The following is a 24,851-nucleotide window of genomic DNA, read 5'->3' on the forward strand; positions in this document are numbered from 1 at the left end:
ATGAAGTCATTTATATTTATCTGTGTCATCTCTCTGTGTAGACGGGGATCAAGTATAACTTAGGAAACACTGTTTTGCTTTGTTCCCAACAAGTGTTTGAATGTTGCAGGCGATATATTTCAGATGTTGTTTCTAGACCAGGTTGTTATGTGTACTTGTCAGGCATATTAAAATGCTCTAGACAAAAGGTGTCAATGTTTTGTCTATTTAAATACCAGCCTTTACGAAAAGTTTCTGAGGACTGAAGCAGACAGTTGTCTAATTATGTTTTACATGGTTTACTCATCTGACACTTATTCATAGTTTGAATTATATACCAACTTTTTCAGTCAGTGAAAATTGCCAAAATGTAGTCACTCTTAAAGGGATACTTGGGGATTTTGGCATTGAGGCCCTTTATCTACTTCCCCAGAGTCAGATGAACTCGTGGATACCATCTCTGCGTCCAGTATGAAGGAAGTTAGAGGTGATTTCGTGAGCCAATGCTAACAAGCATTCATGCAATGACTGGAAGTCTATGCTATCTGCAGGCTATCTGCTAGCAGATACCATAGACTTACAGTCATTGCGCTAATTAGCAATTGTGCTTGTTAGCAACTTCCTTCAAACTTCACACAGAGACATAAAAATGGAATCCACGAGTTCATCTGACTCTGGGGAAGGACATAAAGGGCTTCATTGCCAAAATCCTGAAGTATCTCCTTAATAGATATGAAGGGCTGAAGCGTTTTAACCTAAACTATTTGCACATTTGCAATGTCCCATGCATTAGACTGTTGCTGTCAATAGCAGATCTTGCCTGAAAGTGATGATATTATTCTATCAACTCCCATACTTGAGTAATTTTATTATATCCAGATGGTTATAAGGGTCAACTATAAGTCCCAACTCACCAAAATGATTGGTAACAAGCAATAAGTAAGCTTGGCTGTGTATTGATGGAATGGTCTCCCATGTGTCACACTGGTATTTCCAGTCGTCAGAGCAGAATGAATGGAGAGAAAGCATTGTGTCTCGTTTCTCCACACTGGCCTCCAGCTATAAACGTCCAGTCTGTCATCTGACTGATATGCTTGGTTTGGTGTTTTTATAATTCATATCTGAACGGTACGGGTCTATGACAGGGCTATCATGCATTATCAGTCGGGCCCTGTTAGATTCACAGATGACTGATGAGACTGCGTTCTCAGTGTTGTGAACATCCACACAGGACGCCCTCTGATTTATCGCTTTCTCATGGTGCATTCTGGCCCAAATGGAAGTCTGGTGTTATTGTTTGGACTTTTCATCTGGCCGTGACAGAGGCATTGGGGAGGCATGTAGGTGTCGCTGAGAGACATCCTTATCCATCACATTCTTAATATGTTTATTAAACCACAGTCATCATTATAATTCAGTCAATATTGGCAACATCATACAGTGTATAACAATCCTTTACCTCACAATGCTTTCTCAACATGTTCATATTCATGAAATGTGGCTTTTTGAACATAACCTCTTAGAATTCTTCATGAATAAGAAATTGCCATTTTAATTATAACCAAAGATTCAAACGACAGAGAAACTGGGGAAACCTAGCTACTATTTCACCAAAACATGGAATTAAAATGAGACGAAGCTACATTGAATAGGATCTGTATTTCATTCAAGAATATCACCCTTGATGGGGTAACCCTAAGTTAAGAGCAGGAGTGATTCCTGGGGTCTTCCTGGGTCTTTGGTAAATCAAAAGCAGCAACAAGAATGTTCCCATCTGTCCGTATGTACAACGAGGATTTAAGAGCGCAGGCCTTTGGGAGAGGAGAAGCCTAGTCTGCTTTTATTGTGTATTTAGATGTGATTGTAAACCTCCCTGTTATATGCCCCGATGATGAACAGACACTCAATCTAATAGGGTCGGAGCTAAGGCGCCTGACAGGTTGATTTAATTAGCTTAGCATGCCCCTAAATCTTGTTTGCTGGCAGCAACTCAACCCAGCTCACTTCACAGCCTCACCGTCTCAGGTGGATATTAACACATGGGACCCGATCCCTGCCTCACTTTTTCCACTCCAGACGTGAGATCTACAGTTAGAGTCAACGGAGGTTCCTCAGACTCAAACAACCCAGCTCAAATCATGGTGGTGGCCAACTAATATTGTTCCCAACAGTAGAGAGTGGTTTCAGTTTAATTGAAAACCCCTGCCTGAATGTAAACTCTTGGAGTCGGTTTTCACGAGTCACTTCTTCCTAGGGCTTACAGATGTCATGACAAAGTAATGCATTTAATCCAGAGGGGAAACATAAGTCTTTTCAGTGAAATCAAACGATCAGAGTATGCCTGTAACAACACGTAGGTTGTCTTTATGTATTCGCAAAACAGCGTTGAGACTTGAGAATAAGACAATTGAAGGTAATAGCAATGTCAGATTTTATTACAGTATAATTTCCAGTTCGTATGGTAATATTTACATAGAGATGAATTCAAGCCAAGAGTATGTCACAGTGAATCTACGATCTACACAAAGTATAGCAAATACTAGACAACAAATAAGAAAAAAATGATTTATTACAGGTGAGACCAAAGAATAGCAATGATCAATGCAAACAATGCAATCAGAGTCCTATTGCGCCCTGACTATTTCTACCTGTGCTATTTAATATTTGAAACGGGGGCATTGTCAGACATTTCCTCCTTCATCTTGACATAGATTTTGAGCTTTAATGTGTCTGGGGGAGTTTAGTTCAGAAAAACATCCTGTTTCTAAAAGAATATTCTCTTGTTATAGGAAGAAAGGATCTTGCTGGTATCAAAGGGAAAGTAGACTATAATTATATTGTATCCATAGAGACTGTGAAAATTGTCCAGAAATTATCCCTATTTAGAGGAATTTGTTGTTGACGTTCACATTTTTACGCTGCAGTTGTTTTTGAAAGGAGTTGATTATTTTTTGGGGCAGCGTTGAATATGATTTACACCCCCAGATGTTGATTATTCCAAAAATAGGATATGGGCAAAGGAAAAACAAAAAAGGTGTGAAGTCATTAAAGTGAAATATGATCATATGTTTGTGGGCTGAATTTCCATCAGTTGTACATTTATCTGTTCTAACCAGTGTAGGATAGGTAAGTATACATACTGATTACTATTCATTTGTCACCGGGCTGTTTCCATTCATGTTTTAGCAGCAGTAGCACATTTTCTTTGTGTGCTTCTGTCCGTCTGCTAGGTCTGTCTACTATTGATGGTGAATGAACACCACTCTGCTTGTAGCAGCATTGTATTAGTAATCACCAAGGCTAGGGAGGCTGTGCCATGGAGCATGACCACACTTTTCTGTCCAGGAATGAAATGTAACCTCGGTGTGGCTCACCCGCAAACAAACGGGCAGTTGGACGATTTGCAGGTATAAACAGCCCAAGATAAGAACCCCTTCTGTTGTGCAGGAAATGTATTATGTGTGGTAAGAGGGGGAAAAGTCCCGCGAATCAGGGGACCGAGAAATGGAGAGACCGAGAGCGAGGCACAAAGAATGTTTTTGTTTGCCTGGTACGTTATCAGTATTGACCTGTTCTTGTAGCATACTCCCCTGTTGAGTGTGCAGGGCTGCCAGCCCACAATGGCTCCTCATCCAAGAGGAGGAGGAAAGCACGGAACCAGGAAGCTGTCTGTCACCAAGCTCTCCCCATCTGGCCAATCTATTATCAGTGGCCAGGCTGCTTGTTGCTCGTATTGACCGGTGGAGGGGGTAAGGTCATCCCAGTCATCACACTAGTCAATCAGTGGTCAGTTAGTGTTCCAATGCTACTGCATTGGAATGAGTCTGGATTCTGTCATTCACTTCCTTGACCAAGGGACACCTAATATGACTGTATATGGGATCCGTATATGTCTAACATGGTTGTACTGTATGTCAGGAGGTGAATAGAAAATGGTTGTACTGTATGTCAGGAGGTGAATGGAAAATGGTTGTACTGTATGTCAGGAGGTGAATAGAAAATGGTTGTACTGTATGTCAGGAGGTGAATGGAAGATGGTTGTACTGTATGTCAGGAGGTGAATGGAACATGGTTGTACTGTATGTCAGGAGGTGAATGGAACATGGTTGTACTGTATGTCGGGAGGTGAATGGAACATGGTTGTAGTGTATGTCAGGAGGTGAATGGAACATGGTTGTACTGTATGTCAGGAGGTGAATGGAACATGGTTGTACTGTATGTCAGGAGGTGAATGGAACATGGTTGTAGTGTATGTCAGGAGGTGAATGGAACATGGTTGTAGTGTATGTCAGGAGGTGAATGGAACATGGTTGTACTGTATGTCAGGAGGTGAATGGAACATGGTTGTACTGTATGTCAGGAGGTGAATGGAACATGGTTGTACTGTATGTCAGGAGGTGAATGGAACATGGTTGTACTGTATGTCAGGAGGTGAATGGAACATGGTTGTACTGTATGTCAGGAGGTGAATGGAACATGGTTGTACTGTATGTCAGGAGGTGAATGGAACATGGTTGTACTGTATGTCGGGAGGTGAATGGAACATGGTTGTAGTGTATGTCAGGAGGTGAATGGAACATGGTTGTACTGTATGTCAGGAGGTGAATGGAACATGGTTGTACTGTATGTCAGGAGGTGAATGGAACATGGTTGTAGTGTATGTCAGGAGGTGAATGGAACATGGTTGTAGTGTATTTCAGGAGGTGAATGGAACATGGTTGTAGTGTATTTCAGGAGGTGAATGGAACATGGTTGTAGTGTATTTCAGGAGGTGAATGGAACATGGTTGTAGTGTATGTCAGGAGGTGAATGGAACATGGTTGTAGTGTATGTCAGGAGGTGAATGGAACATGGTTGTACTGTATGTCAGGAGGTGAATGGAACATGGTTGTACTGTATGTCAGGAGGTGAATGGAACATGGTTGTAGTGTATGTCAGGAGGTGAATGGAACATGGTTGTACTGTATGTCAGGAGGTGAATGGAACATGGTTGTACTGTATGTCAGGAGGTGAATGGAACATGGTTGTACTGTATGTCAGGAGGTGAATGGAACATGGTTGTACTGTATGTCAGGAGGTGGAACATGGTTGTAATGGGGAGGTGAATGGAACATGGTTGTAGTGTATGTCAGGAGGTGAATGGAACATGGTTTGTACTGTATGTCAGGAGGTGAATGGAACATGGTTGTAGTGTATGTCAGGAGGTGAATGGAACATGGTTGTACTGTATGTCAGGAGGTGAATGGAACATGGTTGTACTGTATGTCAGGAGGTGAATGGAACATGGTTGTACTGTATTTCAGGAGGTGAATGGAACATGGTTGTAGTGTATTTCAGGAGGTGAATGGAACATGGTTGTAGTGTATGTCAGGAGGTGAATGGAACATGGTTGTACTGTATGTCAGGAGGTGAATGGATGGTTGTACTGTATGTCAGGAGGTGAATGGAACATGGTTGTAGTGTATGTCAGGAGGTGAATGGAACATGGTTGTAGTGTATGTCAGGAGGTGAATGGAACATGGTTGTAGTGATGTCAGGAGGTGAATGGAACATGGTTGTAGTGTATGTCAGGAGGTGAATGGAACATGGTTGTACTGTATGTCAGGAGGTGAATGGAACATGGTTGTACTGTATGTCAGGAGGTGAATGGAACATGGTTGTACTGTATGTCAGGAGGTGAATGGAAAATGGTTGTACTGTATGTCAGGAGGTGAATGGAAAATGGTTGTACTGTATGTCAGGAGGTGAATGGAAGATGGTTGTACTGTATGTCAGGAGGTGAATGGAACATGGTTGTACTGTATGTCAGGAGGTGAATGGAACATGGTTGTACTGTATGTCAGGAGGTGAATGGAACATGGTTGTAGTGTATGTCAGGAGGTGAATGGAACATGGTTGTAGTGTATGTCAGGAGGTGAATGGAACATGGTTGTACTGTATGTCAGGAGGTGAATGGAACATGGTTGTACTGTATGTCAGCAAGGTAAATGGAACATGGTTGTAGTGTATGTCAGGAGGTGAATGGAACATGGTTGTACTGTATGTCAGGAGGTGAATGGAACATGGTTGTACTGTATGTCAGGAGGTGAATGGAACATGGTTGTACTGTATGTCAGGAGGTGAATGGAACATGGTTGTACTGTATGTCAGGAGGTGAATGGAACATGGTTGTAGTGTATGTCAGGAGGTGAATGGAACATGGTTGTACTGTATGTCAGGAGGTGAATGGAACATGGTTGTACTGTATGTCAGGAGGTGAATGGAACATGGTTGTACTGTATGTCAGGAGGTGAATGTAACATGGTTGTACTGTATGTCAGGAGGTGAATGGAACATGGTTGTACTGTATGTCAGGAGGTGAATGGAACATGGTTGTACTGTATGTCGGGAGGTGAATGGAACATGATTGTAGTGTATGTCAGGAGGTGAATGGAACATGGTTGTACTGTATGTCAGGAGGTGAATGGAACATGGTTGTACTGTATGTCGGGAGGTGACTGAACCTTCACTGTAATGATAAATTAACATATGCTAGAGTATCTGTTATCATGAATATATTATGTACGGCTTTCACAGCTGTGTTTTTGTTTGTGTAATGTGTGTGTGTGTGTCTTCTCCTAGCCCTGTAGCCTCCTGTTGCTGGTTAGTTACCAGTCAGCCCTACTGTTATTCAGAACCGCTTTAATCCCTGTTCCAGTCACCACTTCTCCTGACACTCTGCCTGTGCCGCACTGAGGGAGCCTCCTGGGCCAGGCTCAAAACACACATACACACATGCAGGGCCATGTGATGAGGAGGGGACCCCCCTTAGGGAAGCACCTGACTGGTTCCGGGACTTGAAGCAGAAAGCCCAGCTGGGGTTTAAGTGTGAGGGGTTAGGAATAGGGCTTTGAGAACATTTAAGCATGCACCACAATCATTCAGGGGAGATAAAGTGCCAAGCTTGCTACACAGGGGAGATTTTCCTTCCATATTCTCCTCTTTCTGTGTGTTTCATCAACTCCTGTGCAAAAAGAAGCATGCAACAATATTCTTTGCGTCTTGCAACAGTGAACTAATTCTGTCAACGTGATGATCTCCCGTGTGTGTAGGTTTTTCATCTGAACTCTGAAGTACAGCCTTGAGTGATTTCTTTTATTGTTATGTTTAACCCTACAGTCTGTGATTTAAACCTTGTGACACTTATCTTTCCAAAGGGAGACATTTCCTTTTTCTTTACTAAAACTAAGGTGTTTGGTTTGCCAAGCACTAATAATCCAACAGGTGTTTGGTTTGCCAAGCACTAATAATCCAACAGGTGTTTGGTTTGCCAAGCACTAATAATCCAACAGGTGTTTGGTTTGCCAAGCACTAATAATCCAACAGGTGTTTGGTTTGCCAAGCACTAATAATCCAACAGGTGTTTGGTTTGCCAAGCACTAATAATCCAACAGGTGTTTGGTTTGCCAAGCACTAATAATCCAACAGGTGTTTGGTTTGCAAAGCACTAATAATCCAACAGGTGTTTGCTTTGCCAAGCACTAATAATCCAACAGGTGTTTGGTTTGCCAAGCACTAATAATCCAACAGGTGTTTGCTTTGCCAAGCACTAATAATCCAACAGGTGTTTGGTTTGCCAAGCACTAATAATCCAACAGGTGTTTGGTTTGCCAAGCACTAATAATCCAACAGGTGTTTGGTTTGCCAAGCACTAATAATCCAACAGGTGTTTGGTCTGGATACAGATGGACAGAAGCAGATGTTTTTCTAAGACATCTTTTTAACATGGTGTCATCCCTGTCAGTATGAGCTATATTAATGGGTGACCCTGAGAGGATTATATGCATTAGCTATGTAAGGATGTCGCTCTTCGTTCTTAGATGGCTTCCTTTTAACGTGTCTTAATTTAACCCCCTAGAGTCGATTTCTGCGCCTGTGTGTAAATCTAATTGCCATAATAAATTTAAAAAATCCCCATCAAAATGTCTCTTTAAACTAGAGATAATCCACAGTGGTTGAAAGCGGTAGAGCTACAGCAGTGTTTGTCAGACCAGGAGACATCCTGTCTTTTCACCAAAACGTCTGTAGCGTCCAAACCATTTGGGATACAAATCCCTCTATGGAAAGATGACCCTCATGAACACGATGGCATTCTCCGTTTTGCTCTACGACCAGCGTCACGGGACTCGTCTGAAACCGGAACCGCTGATCTTCCGACTTCTGTCTGTAGCGTCCGAAAAGTTTGGACGACACCATCGAAAGGTAAATCTCTCACCAACACGTACACACCGGATGTTTTGGATGCCCACAAGCCTCTCAATTCTCATTCAAAGGTAGCCCGGTACCAGTTCCAAAAAAGGTATGGATGTATATAGTATATGGAAGTAATTCAGTGTCCAAAAAAGGGGTTAAATAGGTGTACAAAAAACATATATAGAGAAATAATTTCCTGATCTTCGATCTCTTAGAAATAGGATTGACACTTCAAAACGAACTTCTTTTAGATTTAATATTTTTGTATGAATATGTTATTCAATGCCTTTCTATGGCTATTAGCAGTATGGTTAAATTACATATACAGTGCATTCGGAAAGTATTCAGACTACTTGACCTTTTTCCACATTTAATATTTTTTTTTTTACATTACAGCCTTATTCTAAAATTGATGCATTTTTTTCTCTCATCAATCTACACACAATAACCTGTTAATGCAAAGCAAAAACAGGTTTTTGGTCGTTTTTGCAAATGTATTAAAAAGAAATAAACTTCAATCAAATTTACATAAGTATGCAAACCCTTTACTCTGTACTTTGTTGAAGCTCCTTTGGCATTAATTTGTTGTCTTGGCTGTGAGTTTAAGGTCGTTGTTCTGTTGGAAGGTGAACCTTCTCCCCATGCTGAGGTCCTGAGCACTCTGGAGCAGATTTTCATCAAGGATCTCCCTGTACTTTGCTCCGCTCATCTTTCCCTCGATCCTGACTAGTCTCCCAGTCCCTGCCGCTGAAAAACATCCCCACAGAATGATGCTACCCCCACCGCTTCACTGTAGGGATGGTGCCAGGTTTCCTCCAGATGTGACGCTTGGCATTCAGGCCAACGAGTTCAATCTTGTTTTCATCAGATCAGAGAATCCTGTTTCTCATGGTCTGAGAGTCCTTTAGGTGCCTTTTTGGCAAATTCCAAGTGGGTTGTCATGTGACTTTTACTGAGGAGTGGCTTCCGTCTGGCCACTCTACCAAAAAGCCTGATTGTTGGAGTGCTTCAGAGATGATTGTCTTTCTGGAAGGTTCTTTTCATTCTCCACAGGAACTATGGAGCTCTTTGAGTGACCATTGGGTTCTTGGTCACCTCCCTGACCAAGGCCCTTCTCCCATGATTGCTCAGTTTGGCCAGGCGGCCGGCTCTAGGATGAATCTTGGTGGTTCCAAACTTCTTCCATTTAAGAATGATGGAGGTCACTATGTTCTCGGGGACCTTCAATGCTGCAGAAATGTTTTGGTATCTTCCCCCAGATCTGTGCCTCGACACAATCCTGACTCGGAGCTCTACGGACAATTCCTCCAACCTCATGACTTGGTTTTTGCTCTGACATGTGGAAAAATTCAATGGGTCTGAATACTTTCTGAATGCACTGTATGTTTTTTTTATATATACAGGGGTCCTAAAATTCTAAATGAAATAGCTAAATGTTCCATTGTATGTATGACCTTCTTAAAACTGGTCATGAACTGTCATGTTTTTTCATTGCTAACTTGAAGACAACTAAACAGGTTATGCAGGTTACTAAATGGCGTTTGTTGTAAAAATGAGGACAATAGGAACGAACATCAGTCACTATTGCATCACATTAGGTTGGGGTTTAAAGGAGGCTTGCACCATGGCTGTGAGCAGGATAGAGAAAAGAGGGATGGCACCTGAGTGTCTGTCGTGACAGGATCTACCACACGCACACACACGCACACTATCTCCTGCCGTAAGAGACACTTGACTCTATCACGCTTTAGCCCCATGATATGACAAATCCTTCCCCTTTCGTTCTCCAGATGGAGACTCATCAAAATTCTATCCATGTAATGCTCTCCCCCTGTACGGTTTTTGGATAAAACATATTTTTTTAAACAGAAAACACAGTCTAGGATAGAGGTCAGCAACAGGTGGCCTGCTGCCAAAACTGACCCGCAGGTGATTTATTTTTAGCCCCTATGTCAAAAAAGACTAAAATCACCAGGAATTCAGCAAAACATTTGTTTAGTTTAGTGTAATTAAGGTATGAAATTGTTAGTTTCAAGTACAATCTCTTTTTGGTCTTATTTGTGGTAAATGTGCAGTATACTAATTATTATAATTTGGTTCCAGCCCCCAAACTATCCTCTACGACAAAATGCATCCCATGGCTGAATCTAGTTGCCTACCCCTGGTCTAGGAGATGAACTGGAGAGAACGGCCAACACCATTGTATTTGATCCATATTAAAGAGAGAAAAAAAGCATTACTAAGAGCATGGCTCTCACCACAAATGAACTGACTAGCTTATACAGTTCTATTTTAGAATGCTTATGGTACAGTATATCGGAACCTGGGGGGTTTGATAGCAGTTGTCTGTCTGGGAAGCAGCGTTTAGCCTTTGGGGTTTGCTCTGTGGTCTTGTCTGACGTTGTCTTTACAAACGATTCCCAGCAAGGTGGAACAGAGACAAGGGGGGGGTGAGTGTCATGGAGATGGTGCCATATGTTTTTGTCGATTGTATTATGGCAGTTTTGGTGGTTGTAATGAAATGCGGGCCTGTTGTAAAGTGGTCAAGTCTAAACCGCCTGTTTTTAAAGCAGATTTTTTAATTATTTTGCAACTCCCCAAGTCTCCTTCCTCATCTCCCACCTCACTCCCATGTGTTTTAATGTGTGTCTTCATGTTATATAGTATTTGTGAGATTGTATCAAACATGTCAAACAGCAGACATTTGCAGTAGATTTCATTTTATTTTGTGATGCAGAGGGTTTTAAACAGAGAGACTTTGATCTCTTAACAAAATATAATACTTTTCGGCTTGAGCTTTAGAATGTCGTGGACATATTTACAATTTGAAACAAGTTGTGTTTTATTTAATAAATGCAATTGCCTTTTTGAAGTCACCATTATTTTCTTCTATGTGTTTTATTTCAAAATGATTCTAGTCTATTGTTTTTAAACGATTTCCTTGACCTGCACTCAATAAGTTCCATTGAGCAGATTGGAAATACTGAGGAGAACACAAAGGGAAAAAAATAGGCGAAACCTTGTTACCGCTTTCTTCTGACGTGTTAAGTATTCAGATATGCTTTAGATTCCCCCAACTCCCCTTTCTTAATTCCGGATATTGGATTATGGAGGCATCCAGCTCGGTTGGTGAGGAATGCGTGGCTTTGAAAGGTCCCCTCTTCTTTCCAGAGATGTGGCTACCAGTAATATTGAAGAATAAAACGACAAAAAAGACAGGCAATTTTGAAGGACTCACGCTGTGTCCGCGGTGGGGCCACTCCTATTCCTAAAGGGCTACTCCCGCCTTTATCATGTGGAGAAAGTGTCCCTGTCAAGCCTGGGCCCAGAACAATGGGGGCCAGCCTGGGGCGGGAACAGGCTATTTGCATGTAGCTGTTTGCTGTTTCCATGACAACAAAGACTAATCAAAGAGGCCTTAATGGAGGATGACAAGTGTCAACCAACTCCTAGCTGTGTTCTCTGTCTGTTTGTGAAAGCCCTCGCCATTCGTCTGCATTGCCCACCCCCCAAACTGGCCTTTTTTCCCCAGACTGATCAAACATTCTGGTATTTCCCTCCCCTTTTTCTTGCGGCTCCTCTGTCTGAGAGGAGAGGAAGGGAGTTTGGGGAGTAAAACCTCCATTTCTATTTCTGCCTAAAAAGACATACCCAAAGGTAAATATTTGTCATGAGATGACCGTTAACAATAACTAGTAATCTGCATAGTTCTATAAAGGTTTGTTATACATTGCTGAGGTGTACTCACTTTTAAAGACAAAAGCTCAAGTAGTGCCAACATACAATAAAGTATTTTTATTTACCTTTATTTTACTAGGCAAGTCAGTTAAGAACAAATTCTTATTTTCAATGAAGGCCTAGGAACAGTGGGTTAACTGCCTGTTCAGGGGCAGAACGACAGATTTTGACCTTGTCAGCTCGGGGATTTGATCTTGCAAACTTTCGGTTACAAGTCCAACCACTAGGCTACCTGCCCCCCCAAAAGTATTCACACCCCTTGACTTTTTCCACATTTTGTGTTACAGCCTACGTTTTTCAAATGGATTTAAATAAAATAAAAAAGCAGACATTGGGTATCCCTTTGAACATGGTGAAGTTATTCATTACAATTTGGATGGTGTATCAATACACCCAGTCACGACAAAGATACAAGCGTCCTCAGTTGCTGGGGAGGAAGGCATCATCAGTTGCCAGAGAGGAAGGAAACCGCTCAGGGATTTCACCATGAGGCCTATGGTGGCTTTAAAATAGTTAGAGTTTAATGGCTGTGATAGGAGAAAACTGAGGATGGATCAACAACATTGTAGTTACTCCACAATACTAACCTAAATGAGTGAAAATAAGGAAGCCTGTTCAGAGTAAATAATATTCCATAACATCCATCCTGTTTGCAATAAGGCACTAAAGTCAAACTGAATTTTTTTGATGAAATTAACTTTGTTCTGAATTCAAAGTGTTATGTTTGGGTCAAATCCAACATATCATTGAGTACCATTCTTCATATTTTCAAGAATGGTGGTGGCTGCATCATGATATGGGTCTGCTTGTCATCGGCAAGTACTATGGAGTTTTTTTTAGGATTAAAAGAAACGGAATAGAACTAAGCACAGGCAAAATCCTAGAGGACACTGGGAGACAAGTTCACCTTTCAGCAGGACAATAATAAGGTCAAATATACACTGGAGTTGCTTACCAAGATGACATTGAATGTTCCTGAGTGGCCTAGTTAGTTATGACTAAAATCAGTTTGAAAATGTCAAGACTTGGAAATGGCTGTTTAACAATGATCAACAAACAACTTGACAGAGCTTGAAGAATTACAAAAAGAATATGCAAATACTGTACAATCCATGTGTGCAAAGCTCTTAGACATACCGAAAAAGGCTCCGCTATAATCGCTGCCAAAGGTGCTTCTAAAAAGTATGCACTCGGGTGTGAATACTTATGTAAATTATATATTTAATATATATATATATATATTTTCAATAAATTTGCTAATATTTCTAAAAACATGTTTTCATTGTCATTATGGGGTATTTTGTGTAGATGGGTGAGAGAAAAAAATCTATAATCAGTTTTGAATTCAGGCTGTAACAAGACAATGTGGAATAAATCAATGCATATGAATACTTTCTGAAGTAGTACAAATATTATAAAAATTCTATTCAACAAAAGTACAAGAATAGAGCTTAAAATGAAGAATAGGCGTTAAAATGAAGAATAGGGCTTAAAATGAAAAGCTTCATAAATATAGTAACAATCAAATGATAAATTACTTACTTTAAGATTTCACCTTATAACTGTAAAATAAATATGCTCATATTTAGTTACAGAACAAATTTGGCCCCATTTTATTTAACTGACGACAGAGCATTATCTGCCAAGCCTCCTCTGAGCGACGCAGAGACGCCATTCACATGTCTTTAGACTCATTATAACTTTAGCTTTATGCACAAATTGATTTTAGAATTTTGTGTTTTCATGTTAAGAGCATTAATTTTGGCAGAGAATATCACAGTGAGATCAGACCATGATTGCTGAAATCGCTGGACTGGCCCCTTTAATATGCTGTTTCTGGGCTCAGTTGCTCAGAGGGAGAGCAATTAGATTCTTTGTCTGGATAGGCCAGAAAATGTGACGTGTCACTCTCTATGCAAATGTTGAGTATGCAACCTGACACTTCAAGTCAGCTCCGCTGACAGTGGTAGCGGGAAGCAGACAGATGGGGCTTACTGGCACTATAAACAAAATGATTTGATGGTCAATGCGGCGTCTCCGTTGGCCGTACAGTATATACGGCGATGCAGCCTCTGCAGAAGTCAGGGCATTCATACTCCTTGCACTTCGCAAAGCAGTTGTGAAGGAAGTTATCAAGGAAGTGAATTTGTGTTTATACAGGACGTACCGCCCCACCTACCGTCAACCAATTATGTCAATGTGGAGCTACAGTTTAAGTCGGAAGTTTACATACACTGAGGTTGGAGTTAATAAACTAATTTTTCAACCACTCCACACATTTCTTGTTAAAACTAGTTTTGGCAAGTCGGTTAGGACATCTACTTTGTTTATGACACAAGTCATTTTTCCAACAATTGTTTACAGACCGATTATTTCACTTATAATTCACTGTATCACAATTCCAGTGGGTCAGAAGTTTACATACACTAAGTTGACTGTGCCTTTTTTAAACAGCTTGGGAAATTCCAGAAAATTATGTCATGGCTTTAGAGGCTTCTGATTAATTGACATCATTTGAGTCAATTGGAGGTGTACCTGTGGATGTATTTCAAGGCCTACCTTCAAACTCAGTGCCTCTTTGCTTGACATCATGGGAAAATCAAATTAAATCAGCCAAGACCTCAGAAAAAAATTGCAGATGCCTGAAGGTACTACGTTCATCTTTACAAACAATAGTACGCAAGTATAAACACCATGGGACCACGCAGCCGTCATACCGCTCAGGAAGGAGACTCGTTCTGTCTCCAAGAGATGAACGTCCTTTGGTGCAAAAAGTGCAAATCAATCCCAGAACAGCAGCAAAAGGACCGTGTGAAGATGCTGGAGGAAACGGGTATAAACGTAACTATATCCACAGTAAAACGAGTCATATATCGACCTGAAAGGCAGCTCAGCAAGGAAGAAGCCACTGCTCCAAAACCGCCATAAAGCCAGACTACGGTTTGCAACTGCACATGGGGACAAAGATCATACTTTTTGGAGAAATATCATCTGGTCTGATGTAACAAAAATAGAACTGTTTGGGCATAATGACCATCGTTATGTTTGGAGGAAAAAGAGGGAGGCTTGCAAGCCGAAGGACACCATCCCAACCGTGAATCACGGTGGTGTCAGCATCATGTTGTGGGGGTGCTTTGCTGCAGGAGGGACTGGTGCACTTCACAAAATATATGGCATCATGAGGAGGAAAATTACGTGGATATATTGAAGCAACATCTCAAGACATCAGTCGTGAAGTTAAAGCTTGGTCGCAAATGGGTCTTCCAAATGGACAATGACCCCAAGCATACTTCCAAAGTTGTGGCAAAATGGCTTAAGGACAACACAGTCAAGGTATTGGAGTGGCCATCACAAAGCCCTGACCTCAATCCTAAGGAACATTTGTGGGCAGAACTGAAAAAGCTTATGCGAGCAAGGATGCCTACAAACTTGACTCAGTTACACCAGCTCTGTCAGGAAGAATGGGCCAAAATTCACCCAACTTAGTGTGGAAGGCTACCCAAAACGTTTGACCCAAGTTAAACAGTTTAAAGGCAATACTGCCAAATACTAATTGAGTGTATGTAAACTTCTGACCCACTGGGAATGTGATGAAAGAAATAAAAGCTGAAATAAATCGTTCTCTCTACTATTATTCTGACATTTCATATTCTTAAAATAAAGTGGTGATCCCAACTGACCTACGACAGGGAATTTTTACTATGATTAAATGTCAGGAATTGTGAAACTGAGTTTAAATCTATTTGGCTAAGGTGTGTGTAAACTTCTGACTTCAACTGTATATGGAGCCCTCCGCATTGTTAAAGAGTTTGGGAGGCACACGGTATTACCGTACAGATGTTGATTTGGCCTCTACAAGCCTCCGGAGGCTCTGCATTGCATCACACTTTCCATACGGAACCTTCAGACCGCATTGCCGTATCAAGCATAAGTCGGCATTAAGGCACTGGATCCTGAGAAGTTCACAACGCTTTGTAAACTAAAATGTCAGCCGTAACAAGTCCAGAATCGCTTAATGTCCTCTAAGTAGGGGACTTAACATCAGAGGTTCTAAGGTTGTATTGGATAGGCCTTTTAAAGGACAAAACAATGCTAAGAAATTAAGGGGTTAGGATAAGGGGCTAAACATGCCTGTGTACTGTGTGTCATGTCTGCTGCTCTAAACTGCCCCCCAGTTGGCCAAAACCCCAATTCTGTAGATTTTTTTTTCTCTCTCTTTTATTCTCTGGGTTTTAAAAGCATGAAGACGATGGCAGCGCGCCACAGACTGGGCCTGTATTCTGCACCACCCATCTGAGCCTCAGTGCCACTTACAATTTCAAGGGTGTTGATAGAAAACAAAATCTGTATTATGGAAGGGATTGTTGCCATTGAGTTATAGGGTGTGGACCAAAGAGAAGAGGGACTCCACACTCTCAGAATGCAACACATTGTGAGCATGGCTGCTCAGTGCTCAGAAGCTCAATAGCAGGCTTACCGTTGGCTGGTCAGGGGGAGGAATCTAAAAAGCCTACCCCCCCCAAAGTCAGTCAGTCAGTCACTGACCAGAATGCTTGATAAGGCGTTGTGTCAATTATGGGACAGAGTAGACGTGCACAATGGTTGCCATGGTGATTCGATTGAGCATTCTATATTTAAGTGAAATGCCAGAGAAGCCAGTGTTTGGAGTATATAATGGCATGGGTGTTGTTCGTCGAGGGCCGGTAAACCGTGGCAATATGTCCACCAAACACTGGCTTCTAGGCCATTATCGCTTAAATATAGAATGCCCAATGGAATCTCCATGGCAACCACTGCAAATCTATACAATATGTTACCAACATATTCAAATAATAATTATTCATACTGTTTCATCCTTCCACGATATATAGTCCCGACACAAGTCTAAGGTTGCTACCCAAACCGTCTGGTTGTTCGTTCTATCGGTTTGGTTACCATGGACGGGACCCAGTCGCTAAGTCTTTGTGTTCTGTATCTATGTATGTGACCCAGTTGTTGGTTTCTAAATGTTCCATTGCCATACTGGCTGGCAACGTTGTTATTCCTTGCTTGCTAGCTAGCCAACTACAGCTAACTTCATCAGGTCAAACATTGCAGCAAGAATAACAGCAAAGTATCTGCATTTTGAGTTTGTTTAAGCTGTTTTCTAGTGACATTTTATTTGGATACATCCATAGGAATGAGCTAATGATGCATGATTTCGCCTGGCATAGAAAATGTGCTCTCTCTTGTCATGACACTGCTGTTCAGAGGAACTAGCCAACAACACAGGTAACACAATCACTTCTAACTGAAGACAGCAAACTTGCTGCATTTCATTTAGTTTGGCCTGTTTTCTACTGACATTTATTTGTATATATCCAAAAACATTATGCCAACTGATTCATGATTTTGACTGGCTGAGAAAAGCTGCCTGTCTGTCTGTCTCGATACGTTCATTCTTATGGGACGGCCTCCCGAGTGACGCAGTGGTCTATAGCACTGCGTCACAGTGCTAGCTGTGCCACTAGATTCTGGGTTCGAGTCCAGGCTCTGTCGCAGTCGGCTGCGACCTGGAGACCCATGGGGCGGCGCACAATTGGCCCAGTGTCGTCTGACTTGGGGGAGGGTTTGGCCGGTAGGGATGTCCTTTTCCCATCACGCACTAGCGACTCCTGTGGCGGGCCGGGCGCAGTGCATGCTGACACGGTCGCCAGGTGTACGGTGTTTCCTCCGACACATTGATGCGGCTGGCTTCCGGGTTAAGTGGGCATTGTGTCAAGAAGCAGTGCTGCTTGGTTGAGTTGTGTTTCGGGGGACGCTTGGCTCTCGACATTTGCCTCTCCCGAGTCCGTACGGGAGTCGCAGCAAGTAGACAAGACTGTAACTACCAATTGGATACCTTGAAATTGGGGAGAACTTTGGGACAGCAGGATTTCATCATTGAAGCAGTTTTACAAATGTCAGAGACAGACAGCAAGGTTTATACAAATTTCCGCTGTTGAAAATCAAATGCTAGTCTAAAATAAATGTGAAATAATGTCTATATGCTTTTTATAGTGGAGATCAAGTTTCTAAATGACCTGGCTGGGTTGATGAGACACTGGATTGAGCAGTGAGATGGAACAGTAAATAGGCATTTTAACATCGTAGATTTAGCCAGTGGTACTTGTGGAATAGACACTGGCTGGAATGCAGTTTTAACCAGTCAGCATCCAGGATTAGATCCACCCGTTGTATAAAATATATTATTGACTGGATTTACTGGCCTGTTGGATGCAGCCGTAGGAGGATTTAATGTTAGTCTGAAGGACCAATAAAGAGGGAGGTAGACTTGCTTCGTTCTTTTTTACACACAGAGAATGTGCTATGGATTTTCCCTCCCGTCTTCTGAACTGTTGTGAACTGCAGCTGGCTGCCCAACGTGCTTGTGTCCTGTGGCAGTTATTCTCCTACCACTGCAAAGTTGTAGCAGAGCAGTCAAACAAAGCTACATGGAGCCATGAAATAAAAAGCCTTTCACACTTCCCCAACCCATCATACATACCATTTTTCCCCCTCCCCCCTGTGTAAACCTCTCTGCCTCATTTGTACTTTTAATAAGAGTGATGTTCCTAAAAATGGCTACGTTGTAAAGTACAACTGTTCCCCAACTGTTCACTTAATTGTATTGTGAACGCTTGGATCTAATGATGATTGAGGGAACATGATGTGCAGTTCTCAAACAGAAGCAAATAATGTTTTATTCCATTATTTCCCCCTTTAGAAAAACAACATTATTTTCTCAAAATATTACGTTTTGGGAAAGATTTGTCATGATACGTGTCCAATTACCAGGAAGTAAGATTGTCATTAATGAGATCCATGCTATCTGAAGAGTGAAGAGAGCCAGGAGACACCACAATTTGTCCTTGTGGGCTGCCTGACAGTGAAGATACTCTCCCTTAATTGATATATTGTTGCCCTATGACCAGATGTATCTATACAGTACCGGGGAGGAGGAGGAGGCAAGCGAGCCCCAGGCTTAATCAATTGCTAGGCCTCAATTGATAGCAGCTGTGTGTGATCAGACCATATAGTGCACGGATAGATGGCCTATAGCAAGCTGGTGGACAGAAGGGGAGGGAGGGGAAATACAGTGAAGGGGATAGCAAGCTACAGTCTGCTCAAAGGAGGGTTTCTCCATTGAGAAACTCTAAAACCCCATGAAATGCATTATTTATGTCTGCTTTCTGTAGCCAGTGTGATAAAGCTGTCACTCCCTCCATGAGGAATGGTCGCGGAACCTGTTCATTAGTCTTTGCGGTAAAGTTGAAGCCGCACGGTCTGTGTTTCATCATTCCCTATTCTGGACAGGTTTCTCATGAAATAAAGGGTATATGGATAATTACAGTGGTTGTTGCAGTTAGTTGGACTAGATGGAATGAACATACAACCCCCAATGGCACGTACAGTACCAGTCAAAAGTTTGGACACACCTACTTAAGGGTTTTTATTGATTTTTTACTATTTTGTATATTGTAGAAAAATTGTGAAGACATCAAAACGAGGATATAACACACATGGAATCATGTAGTAACAAAAAAAGTATTAAACAAATCAAAATATATTTTATATTTGAATTTCTTCAAAGTAGCCACCCTTTGCCTTGATGACAGCTTTGCACACTCTTGGCATTCCAAGACAAATGCTGATGCTCCAGATACTCAACTTGTCTAAAGAAGGCCAGTTTTATTGCTTCCTTAATCAGCTCCACAGTTTTCAGCTGTGATCTAACATAATTGCAAAAGGGTTTTCGAATGATCAATTAGCCTTTTTAAAATGATCAAATTGGATTAGATAACACAACGTGCCATTGGGAGTGATGGTTGCTGATAATGGGCCCCTGCACGCCTATGTAGATATTCCATGAAAATCAGCCCTTTCCAGCTATAATAGTCATTTACAACATTAGCAATGTCTACACTTTCTAAGTTACCCCAAAATGTTGAGTGTGTGTGTGTGTGTGTGTCTCTGTGTGTGTGTGTGTGTGTGTGTGTGTGTGTGTGTGTGTGTGTCTCTGTGTGTGTGTGTGTGTGTGTGTGTGTGTGTGTGTGTGTGTGTGTGTGTGTGTGTGTGTGTCTGTGTGTGTGTGTGTGTGTGTGTCTCTGTGTGTGTGTGTGTGTGTGTGTGTCTGTGTGTGTGTGTGTGTGTGTGTGTGTGTGTGTGTGTGTGTGTGTGTGTGTGTGTGTGTGTGTGTGTGTCTCTGTGTGTGTGTGTGTGTGTGTGTGTGTGTGTGTGTGTGTGTGTGTGTGTGTGTGTGTGTGTGTGTGTCTCTGTGTGTGTGTGTGTGTGTGTCTCTGTGTGTGTGTGTGTGTGTGTGTGTGTGTGTGTGTGTGTGTGTGTGTGTGTGTGTGTGTGTGTGTCTCTGTGTGTGTGTGTGTGTGTGTGTGTGTGTGTGTGTGTGTGTGTCTCTCTGTGTGTGTGTGTGTCTCTCTGTGTGTGTGTGTGTCTCTGTGTGTGTGTGTGTGTGTGTCTCTGTGTGTGTGTGTGTGTGTGTGTGTGTGTGTGTGTGTGTGTGTGTGTGTGTGTGTGTCTCTCTGTGTGTGTGTGTGTGTGTGTCTCTGTGTGTGTGTGTGTGTGTGTGTGTGTGTGTGTGTGTGTGTGTGTGTGTGTGTGTGTGTGTGTGTGTGTGTGTGTGTCTCTGTGTGTGTGTGTGTGTGTGTGTGTGTGTGTGTGTGTGTGTGTGTGTGTGTGTGTGTGTGTGTGTGTGTGTGTGTGTGTGTGTGTGTTTGTATATATCTCTGAAGTAGTCTTGTATGAAAGTCCATAGCATTATCTTGTAAAGTGGTTAATACATAAGGTATTTTCTTATTGAGAGCTGGTTGGTGCCTCCAAGTCCTCAGAGTTTCTCACCTCGTGGCTTACAGGTGCTTTATATCCAAGTTTGTATTCAAACCTTGCTCGACACTCGTCAGCGTTTGTCTGTGACATTTGTGGACCGACACAGAATACCATTATAATAAAACAAGGCAAGGCACCACTACAGGCTAGATTATGACAAGCAGACAGACAGAAGTTTGAGCCAAGGTCGGTGTCTCAGGGTAGTTAGAATTTCAAGCCGAAATCACTTCAACTTTGAGCCATTCGTTCAAACAATTGCTAATTGCGTCAGGCCCTGGGTGTCAAAAGTGTGTGTGTGTGTGTGTCGGTGCAATTAGCAGGCGTGTGCAAGCGAACCTTGGGTGGTTTGTGTTATTACATGACAATGCCAAGGAGCCAATGTGAGTGCTGAGAAGGTAACATGCTGAATGGAGAGACTAATTAGGAGAGTAGTGCAGTGGCAGAAAACACAAATGGCAACTGGCCACTTGGGGAGGCACACTGTTGCCATGGACAACAGTGATTATTGACAGTTCACGCAGTGCTACTGCCTCAAACCTAGTTCTTTAGTGGCCCACCAGATGCATTTCTGGACCTTGAGGACTTTTCTTTGTGATTGCCTCCAAATAAACTGCAACCTGTGACAGTATATACTTCAAATTTTGAAAACATAATTAATGGATTTCATTAGGGATGCACCGATATGAGATTTTTGCCTGGTATCCGATATTTTCTTTGCCAAAAAAAACAAAACGATACCAATAACCGATATTTCAAATCTTAGCAGCCTTTGTAAGCATTCTAGTGCAGTTAAATAGTTGAAACACCCACAGATCAAACAAATAATTTTGTTGCCATTTACGTACAGTTGAAGTCGGATGTTTACATACACCTTAGCCAAATACATTTAAACTCAGTTTGTCACAATTACTGACATTTAATCCTAGTAAATATTCCCTGTCTTAGGTCAGTTGGGATCACCACTTTATTTTAAGAATGTGAAATGTCAGAATAATAGTAGAGAGAAGGATTTATTTCAGCTTTTGTTTATTTCTTCGCATTCCCAGTGGGTCAGAAGTTTACATACACTCAAATTAGTATTTGGTAGTATTGCCTTTAAATTGTTTAAGTTGGGTCAAATGTTTTGGGTAGCCTTCCACAAGCTTCCCAAAATAAGTTGGGTGAATTTTGACCCATTCCTCCTGACAGAGCTGGTGTAACTGAGTCAGGTTTGTAGGCCTCCTTGCTCGCCTTTTCAGTTCTGCCCACACATTTTGCGGTCAGGGCTTTGTGATACCCACACCAATACCTTGACTTTGTTGTCCTTAAGCTATTTTGTCACAACTTTGGAAGTATGCTTGGGGTCATTGTCCATTTGGAAGACCCATTTGCGACCAAGCTTTAACTTCACGACTGATGTCTTGAGATGTTGCTTCAATATATCAATATGTTCAATTTTCCTTCTTCATGATGCCATTTATTTTGTGAAGTGCACCAGTCCCTCCTGCAGCAAAGCACCCCCACAACATGTTGCTGCCACCTCCGTGCTTCACAATGGTCATTATGGCCAAACATTTCTAGTTTTGTTTCATCAGACCAGAGGACATTTCTCCAAAAAGTATGATATTTGTCCCCATGTGCAGTTGCAAACCGCAGTTTGGCCTTTTTATGGTGGTTTTGGAGCACTTCTTGCTTGCTGAGTTGCCTTTCAGGTTATGTTGATATAGGACTCGTTTTACTGTGGATATAGATACTTTTGTACCTGTTTCCTCCAGCATCTTCACAAGGTCCTTTGCTGTTGTTCTGGGATTGATTTTCACTTATTGCACCAAAGTACGTTCATCTCTTGGAGATAGAACATGTCTCCTTCCTGAGCGATATGGCGGCTGCGTGGTCCCATGGTGTTTATACTTGCTTACTATTGTTTGTACCGATGAACATGGTACCTTTAGGCATTTGGAAATTGCTCCCAAGGATGAACCAGACTTGTGGAGGCCTGCAATTTTTTTCTGAGGTCTTGGCTGATTACCTTTGATATTCCCATGATGTCAAAGCACAGGGGCACTGAGTTTGAAGGTCGGCCTTGAAATACATCCCACAGGTACACCTCCAATTGACTCAAATGATGTCAATTAGCCTATTAGAAGCTTCTAAAGCCATGACATTTTCTGGAATTTTCCAAGCTGTTTAAAGGCACAGTCAACTTAGTGTTTGTAAACTTCTAACCCACTGGAATTGTGACACAGGGAATTATTAGTGAAATAATCTGCATGTAAACAATTGTTGTAAAAATGACTTGTGTCATGCACAAAGTAGATGTCCTAACTGTCTTGTCAAAACTATAGTTTGTTAACAAGAAATTAGTGGAGTGGTTGAAAAACAAGTTTTAATCACTCCAACCTTCTGACTTCCGACCAACTGTATGTCCCCATTACCAGTAAAACATCATCAAAACCTATTTCTTTCGCTTGCTGTGCTGTTTCATTGTTCAGTCTCATTTCATCATACATGTCAAGCGGTGAAGTTTCAGCTCTGTCTGTCCGTGGCCGCTCTTCCTCGGTGCCCACTGTCACTGTGTCCGTTTCTATCTTGTCCAGCTGTGTATGTAACATTTCACGTTAGCCCCGTCCGTCTCTTGTCTGCATCGAAGTAGTGGTCCTTGTACCTAGTATCGAGCATTGACGCAACACAGTAGAGGCTCAGAGAGAGTGCCACCGAATCACTTGTTCACAGCCTCTGGTAGAGTACTTTTCCAAGTTAACCCGCCGTTCTGTGTTGGCATTTTTGTTGAGCAGGCGTTTCAATGACATGACAGAGGGTGTCACGTCTGCTGCAGACACAGTTGAGTTTATTTCTCCAGTCAGTTGCTCGAATGGAGCTAGGAGTGTCCATTTTTACAAGTTTCAAACATGTTCTCAAATGCCATTGAAATGGTAGCAGTGGTATGAGAACAAGCACATTCTTGAGCATGTAATTCAGCTTTCCTCAGTAGGAAATCCTCATGGACCCACTGTGCGTCAGACTCATAATGCTCATGGGGCTGACATCGCTGGTCCAAATGTCAGTCGTGAAGCTAATAGCAGTGACGCTCATAGCAAGTAGCTCATGGATGTGAGTTTCAACATTACTGTGTAACTCCGGTAGTGTGTACCGGGGCTCGACCAGTCGGAGAAAACCAACATCATCCACGACAGAGAACGGTTGATTGTCAAGAGCAATGAATTCTATTATCTTGGGGTTAATGGATTTCGCCTTTGAGTTGTGTCGCTAAAATGTTCTTACTTTTTCAAATGACTGCTCGATTCACACAGCAGACATTGTACTTCGGTTAGGAATGCTGTGTTGCACGTGTAGCGCGATATTTTGTTGTGCCGTCATTACGTCATCTACCTACGTTATATAGGTATGCACGTCAGCTTTCACACCAGTTTTTGGCGTTAAACTAGACATCAGGCCGATGCGGGCATGTTTAGCTAATATCGGCCGATTCCGATATGCTTACCGATATATTGTGCATCCCTAGATTTCATTGTTGATGACCTTTCTTTTTTGATTTTCTCTTTTCTTTTTCTAAATATATCTATTTGTACTTTCAAGGTATTTTGGCTTGAGGTTTTATTGTTTTTAGGTAAAAAAAGCAAGGGTGAAAATCCCTTTCAATATAATTTGTTGATGGGGGTGCAACCATTTAGCTAAATAGTAAATTGTCCCCAAAGCACCACTACTTGGCTGGTGTTCACATTTGCTGAGCTCCATGTATAGATTCTTTCTCTCATCTGTGGACTCCAAACAGTCCCCTCTTCGATCGTTGTAAAATGGATTAAATTACACTCCATGTTACTGCTGGTAGATTCAGGCTCTTTTTTGCCTGTTGCTTTACTGATAGAAAAACAGAACACATAAACCAAAAATCTAATGAGGGAGCTTGTGCCCCATTGTCGAAACAAACCATTCAAACTTAGTTGAACTATGGTCTTGGAAGAGGAAGTGAGAGAGGGATTTAGTGTATTTATAGTTTTGTGTTTAGGTGTATTTGAATTTGTTCCCTGGGTTGTTACATT

At 41.8% G+C, this 24,851-nt stretch overlaps 1 protein-coding gene across 12 annotated transcripts in view; it reads left to right on the forward strand.

Moving 5' to 3' along the window:
- LOC118401985 (adhesion G protein-coupled receptor L2-like) overlaps positions 1-24,851 on the forward strand; it is a 145,168-nt gene that overhangs the window by 29,007 nt on the left and 91,310 nt on the right. The window lies entirely within an intron of this gene.

This window comes from Oncorhynchus keta, chromosome 23 (genome assembly GCF_023373465.1).
Source record: "Oncorhynchus keta strain PuntledgeMale-10-30-2019 chromosome 23, Oket_V2, whole genome shotgun sequence".
NCBI lineage: Eukaryota > Metazoa > Chordata > Actinopteri > Salmoniformes > Salmonidae > Oncorhynchus > Oncorhynchus keta.